We start from the raw sequence: 6691 nt of genomic DNA on the forward strand, positions 1-6691 counted from the left end.
TTACTGGGAAACACCCGTGCTCGCACCCCCGGGTTTGGGACGCGTGAGATCCCGAATAGTATTCATTTCTGGCCAACCTCCAAAGTCGTCTGTGGTCGTGGGGCTGTTCCAAAAGTCACCGATCCAAGCGCCCACTTAACCACAGTCCAATCGGGTATATTTTCCAGAGTTACTGAACAGAAAGGGAACTAGAATCCGCTCATTCTCTGGACTGGCTGGAGTGACTGCTAACGCTCATCAGGTGGCAAGAGAAAACTACAGGCGTGAAGGGTTGCTCGGCTCGGGAGTTAGGAGAAATCTACCGCCTGAACGGAGAGGCACGAGTGGGGGACGTCCTCAGAGCGGTGTCTGGGATGCTCCGAGAGAGGGTCTTACCGCCCCATCCCCGCAGCGTCTCTCCCTTCTCCAGCCGGCTAAAACCGGCGTTTGAATCTTAATGGCCTCCTCCTGTAATTCCAAGGATTTCAGGGCTCTCCACCTACTCATTAATTTGGGGCTGCTTTTCCATTCATCCTAGTCTGGCTAACCAGCTACGGCTTAGAAAGTCTTTATTCACCATAGCCCCTCCCTTCCCCAGGTTAACTCTGCCTCCTTAACGCGGGGCAGGAAGCCTTCTAGAATAAATGACACGAGCCCTTTCTTGTGGGATCCACTGTAAGTCATTTGAACTTCAAGAAAAAAAGATTAATTCCAACGGAAGTGAAATTCACCCCAGCATAGTTCAGTTTTTAACGTCTCGGCTGTATCTTGATGGTCTAGACTTTAGAATTTGTCTTCCCCGCCCCCCAAGGGAACAGCCTTCTTTAGCTTTAACAGGTAACTTATCACATAGGAAGCAACTATGAACTGTGAAGTAACTGCAGCATGGTCTTCCTAAATCATACATCAGAGATTCTTTCGAAAAGTGATGAATAGCCTGTTTAAAGCAAGACACACACTCCTCTTCCTGTCCTTTACCCCTCGTGAATAAAATGACACTCTAAGAGAAATGCGAACCGGCAAACGTTTTGTTTAGTGCTGGCAATTTCTACAATACGGTTTTTCATTACGGTTCACACTTCAGGTGTACTGTAGGAGAGTGGGGGAGACAGACCCTGCCACTTGTGGGCTTTTTGTTCTGCTTTTAGCAGATCAGTCTCCTTCAGAGACAGCTGAAAAGGTGGGCTTTAGGAATATGGTACAGGGTGTACCATGCCCCCTTGGAAAGCAAACATGTGTATGTATCCTGCAGGAACAGTTGACAAGTCGAAGGAGTTAATATCGAACAACATTAAACAATTATTTTTCTTTTACACCACAATGCAGCACCCCAGCCACTTACCTCTGAGTGCGCCTGCCTATGTCAGCTCTGTGGCTCCTGTGGGTGGCTTGCATGCTTATTCTCCTTAGCGTATAACCTCACCCTCAGACATCAGCAAGTCCAACTCTGGTGTGGGGTTGCTGTGGAGGGAAGGACTCATAGTTAGGCTGATATGCCAAGATCCTTTTCCAGATCCCTCCTGCCCCTGAAAATTCAAACACCTGATTCAGACCACAGCTGAAGTTCTGCCATCTGCAGAGGAATTGATGGTCAAGTATGGTTTGGAACAGAAACTTCTCATTGGTGGGGGTTTGTGTGCTCTTTGCCCAGGCCTTTTAGAAATGCTACCTCATTCAGGGTACATTGAATATGCCCTTTAATGGAGAGCAGGCCCATGTGAAAAGGTTTGAGAAGGCAGTAAGGATAAAATGATCATCTAAACTGCATAAAAAGTGGGTAAAACCCCTTTGGGAAGAACAACATGTTGTATTTTAATAGGGGTGTTACTGCCAAATCAAGGTAACTGTAGTGTAATAAGAACAGAGACCATGTTCCTAACTTGCCATTTGAACTTCACCAAATGTTTGAATCTCTCTTGGCCCCACTTCCCAAATCAGTAAAAAAAGAACACTGAAATACATGGCCTCTGAGAAGTTTTTCAGATCTAACATCCTGAGCCCATTCTCTTAATTTGAAGAGCCATCTCAAGCTATTTTGTTGTTATACTCTATGGCAAAGCATCATTCTCTAATTGTTTTAGCAGGTCAATCTCATACCAACAAGATTCCAGACTCCTGAGAGGGTTGCCACCCAGGATCCATGAAATTCATTGATTGGTAGGGTCAAATTTTCATTTTTGAGATTAAAAAATGTCACATTCCTTATTTCTTGCTCCCTTGCTTATCAGTATTGTTTCTCCCCAGATTGGGAACGTCTTAAGTCTGGGAAACCAAGGCTGAGACTAGTTGGGGTAACAAGAAACTGTCCCTAATAGGAGAAATAGAGATAGGCATCACAGCAGAGCCAAAAAGTAACCCTTTGCTTTATTTGGCATTTGGTTGGGATCTGACTGCACTTCTGGGTCTAGTTAGAAACAGCATGATTTACAGGAATGTGGCGATATTGGCCCCAGTCCAGAGAATGGAACAAAAACACAATCAAAAGGTTGGAGGGAGAGAATCTACAGAAAAGACCCTATATATTCATAGAAAAACCACTTTTTTGTATTTTCTTAGGGATGTTTCTGAATAGGAAATTGTGACATGGGAGAATTAATAAGATAACTTTAATAAAGCATCTTAATAATTCAGTAAGACCATAGCAATAAAGTAGACCACAAACACTCAGCACTTGAAATGTCATTAGCCCAAATTATGTTGTGCTGTGCATGCAAAATATACAACAGATTTCAAAGATGTAGGATGAGAAAAAAAATGAAAAGTATCTCACTAATAATTTTTTAACATTTTAAAAAAAGGTTTATTTATTTATTTTGAGGGGGAATGGCAGAGAGAGGGGGAGAGAGAGAATCCCAAGCAGGTTCCTTGCCATCAGCTCAGAGCCCAAGATAGGGCTTGAACTCATGAACCATGAGACCATGACCTGAGCCAAAATCAAGAGTTGGACTCTTAACCAACTGAGCCACCGAGGCATCCCATCTCACTAATAATGTTTATATTAATTACATATCGAAAGAGAGAATCCCAAGCAGGCTCAATGCTTAGCATGGAGCCCAACAAGGGGCTCAATCCTATGACCCCAGCTTTATGACCTGAACTGAAATCAAGAGTCTGATGCTCAACCAACTGAGCCACCCTTAAGGTGTCCCTTAAGATTTTACTTTTTTAAGGTTATTTTATTTTGAAAGAGAGAGAGAGGAGGGAGAAGGGCAGAGAGAGAAGGAGGATCCCAAGCAGGCTTCACACCCAGGGCAGAGCCCATCTTGGGGCTCAGTCCCATGACCATGAGATCATGACCTGAGCTGAAACCATGTGGATGGATGCTGAACCCACTGAGCCACATGGGCACCCCACTTTTTTCTTTTTAAAATGTGGTTAACTAGAAAGTTAAAAATTACTATGTAGCTTACATTTTATTTCTATTGGATAAAACTGCCACAGGGGTTAATTATTAGCATCTAAGACACATTTACCAATCGCTCCATATGAGGCTTTTTGCTAAGCGGTATATACATAACCACTGTGGCCATATACTTAATTATTCAATCTGGGACACTTTTGACACTTTTGAGAATGAAAGGGGGCAGGCAAATTCTAAACCAGCCAAGCTACTAGGACAAAAAGCATAAATTGGAACAGTCCTGAGCAAACTGAGATGGCAGGCCACCCTAATGTTAGGTCATTTAATCTTTATGTTGGGGAGAAAGAATTCTCTCTGCTCTTCAAAGTCCTTCTAGCTGGACTAAGAATCAAATTGACATGCGACAGATTAACAGGAGAAAAATCACATTTATTTTTGGACATCCAGAGAATCCACACAGACATGAAATTCTAAGACAGCCGGGCAACATGAGGCTTCTATGAGCCAAGGAGAGGGGTAGGGGACTGAGGACACAAAAGACAGGAAGACCACTAGCAGGAAGATGAGAGGAGACTTTTTGAGAACAAGGTTGCCCTCTCATGGAGATAAGTTTCTTAGGTAAAAAGGAATCTCTGTTGATAGCTCTTTTCCCGGTACATCAACCCTATAAGTGCCATTATTATCCCTTTTGGCACTTGAGGGAACTGGAGCACAGAGGGATTAAGTAACATGCCTAAAGTCACACAGCTGGTGGCAATGTTGAGATTCAAATTAGGGCAATCTGGCTCTAGAGGCTTCACTCTTGACTGCTATACAATACTGTCATCTTAAGACCTAATATAGATCGAGAATTTAATAGATGCAAAGTTTTTCTTAATGTAGCAACTTGGATGGGGTATCATCCTATTTTTACAAGACGCAGAAACTGAGTTTCAAACAGATCCGGTAAACTGCCCAAATCATAGAGCCAGAAATAGAGGCAGCAAAAATCAAAGTTTGAGATACCCGACTCCAGAGTGGTCCTCCTAACCACTACCCCATATTGTCTTCAGGCCACACTGACTTATAAAGCACTTCTGTATCCATCTTATGACTTCTCCCGGTTCTGGCAAAGGCCTGGTGGATAAAAGGACTGGAACCCGGGTGAGATTAACCTTACAACAGGCAACAGCCACCAAAAGCTCAATCTTAGTGGCCTCTCCTTTCTCCATTTTATCATGCTCCAAATAGCCATCATGCTGCCAGGATGGTGGGTCTGCCGTGCAGAAATGACAGAAAATGTCATTAGACGTGTTAGAAATGACAGAAAATGTTCTCCCAGTAAGGTAGTGGAGGAGGGTATCACGGGAATTCGAGAAAATTGAGAAGGCAATTACTTTGTTGCCAGAAATCTAAGCGAAAAAGTGTTCACAGAGCTCCCCAGGCAGAAGCAGTGTTACGGGATGTAAATCTACATCTGTGACGTGTGTACCTTTTCTCCTTCGTCGACGGTGGGTCACAATCTTGGCAGCCTGTTAGAACCACCTGCCTTTAAAGATCACCAATTGCCTTGGCCCCATGCCCTAGGATACTGATTAAAGTGGTCTGGTGTGGGGCCCAGGCGTTGGTATTTTATACTCTCTCCCTAGATTATCATAAAGTGGGGCCGGGCTTTATGGGCTGTTGCAGCCATGCCTGGAGCACCTGGTTCTTGGTTTAGCATTGCAAGCAAAGAAGACATTGGGTGAAGAGGGTGGGGTGGCTCTGGCAGTGGGCCTTACAGGAATCAGTGCTCCAGAAGGATTTCTCGACAGAGTGGTTCTCAACCAAGCCACTGTTTTTCTTGGCCCAGTGCACTTGTTTTCTGTTACAGCATTAAACCTGAGCTCTGAAATTTTTGTCTTCTTCATTGAGATCAACCCCTGCCCGTGAGACATTTTAATTCATGCTCCTTCCTTATCTGAATAGTGCACCCATAATAAACCTGTGTACGACTCTGGCTGATGAGTTATTTTGCATCTGTTATGGCTTCTTGCTTGTGTGTTTCAAAGGCTTTGTAGTCATTTAACTTCTGTTAGTCATTTTCACTTTTCCATTTGTGTTTCTTCTCTTTAAAATCCTCAGTAGACTACACGAACTAGATTCTTGTTTTCGAAATTGGTCTTTCAACTCTGCAAGTGAACACATTTTTAAGATTCATTTTGCACAGCAGACTGTTAGTACTTAAGATATATGACTACACTGCTGTGAAGATATTTAACAAAATTCCACAAGTCCTTTGTTTGTTTTGCCTTAATACAAATTCCTCAACTATCCAAAAATATGCACCTCAAGCAGGTTTCTCACATTCAGGATGGAGGTTCTTATAAGGTAAAATTATCATTCTTCCTTTGGCTTCTATTTCAAAGACAGCCCTGTAATTTATTGTTCTAGACTTCCTGCTTGAGTTTCAGAACAAGATTCAGACCATGAAAATGTTTTGGACTGTCCTGTGATATGCCAGAAGAGAGGAGAGGGACAGAATTGGGGGAGCCAGAGAGATTACCGTGGAAATATTCCTTCAACAGAGATGAAGTGGGACAGGGAAGGTCCACAGAATCCACAGAAGCCAGCAAAAGCAGAAGCCAGAAAAGGGCCATGGTGACTTCCTCCAAAGGATTCCTAGAACCTTTAGAACACAAATGCCAAGAAGACAAATTGGCTTCACAATAATAGACCAATAAAAGGGAGGAGGGCAGAGTTCTGGTGTTAAGGATATCGAGGTCACTGTTGGCCAACCAGAGGGGAGTTTGTTCTTTAGAATTACATTAAAAGGAAGTGGTTTGGGAGGCCATTTGAGAGAACCAGAAGACTCAGTTGGCACTGACTTAGTCTGGGAAATTTGCCACCAAGAGACCCAGGGCTCTGGGATGAAGAGAGGGAGGTGAAGTTCTGAGTGGGTCTCATATTTGCTTTGTGGGCTTCTGGAAAGTATTTTAAAACGTTTTTATTTAAACTTTGGCCTTAAGAGGACTCTCCATTCACATCCAACATAACTCACTCATATTAAGAAATATGAATTATGAGAACATTCAGTGTGTTTCTTTTTATCCTGATGCTCTTTCACTGACCTAACTGCCTTCTGTTCCAAGTCAGAGCATTTTTACTTGCATGTGTGATTCGGAGGGGCAGAAAAGGATTCAAGTTTATAGGTAGGTGCACCTTGAAGAAATTTTAGAAGTGTGTGAGGCCACTTCTGTGGACAAACCAGTGAGAACAGAGGATCTGTATTGGGGCAGGAATCCTCCCAGTGTGGCCTGGGGAATGGGTTTCTCCAGCCAGAAGCAACTGTCCCCTACTGGGCAGAAGTCATGATTGGCCTCTTTTTTATTT

General features: G+C 43.3%; 1 protein-coding gene across 1 annotated transcript in view; it reads right to left on the minus strand.

Moving 5' to 3' along the window:
* RAI14 (retinoic acid induced 14) overlaps positions 1 to 23 on the minus strand; it is a 143316-nt gene extending 143293 nt beyond the window's left edge. The window contains exon 1 of the mRNA XM_049648211.1: positions 5 to 23. The gene's annotated coding sequence lies outside the window, so the exon portion shown is untranslated. The remainder of the gene's footprint in view (positions 1 to 4) is intronic.
* Positions 24 to 6691: the final 6668 nt, after the last annotated feature.

The sequence above is a fragment of the Panthera uncia genome, assembly GCF_023721935.1.
Source record: "Panthera uncia isolate 11264 chromosome A1 unlocalized genomic scaffold, Puncia_PCG_1.0 HiC_scaffold_17, whole genome shotgun sequence".
Lineage (NCBI taxonomy): Eukaryota > Metazoa > Chordata > Mammalia > Carnivora > Felidae > Panthera > Panthera uncia.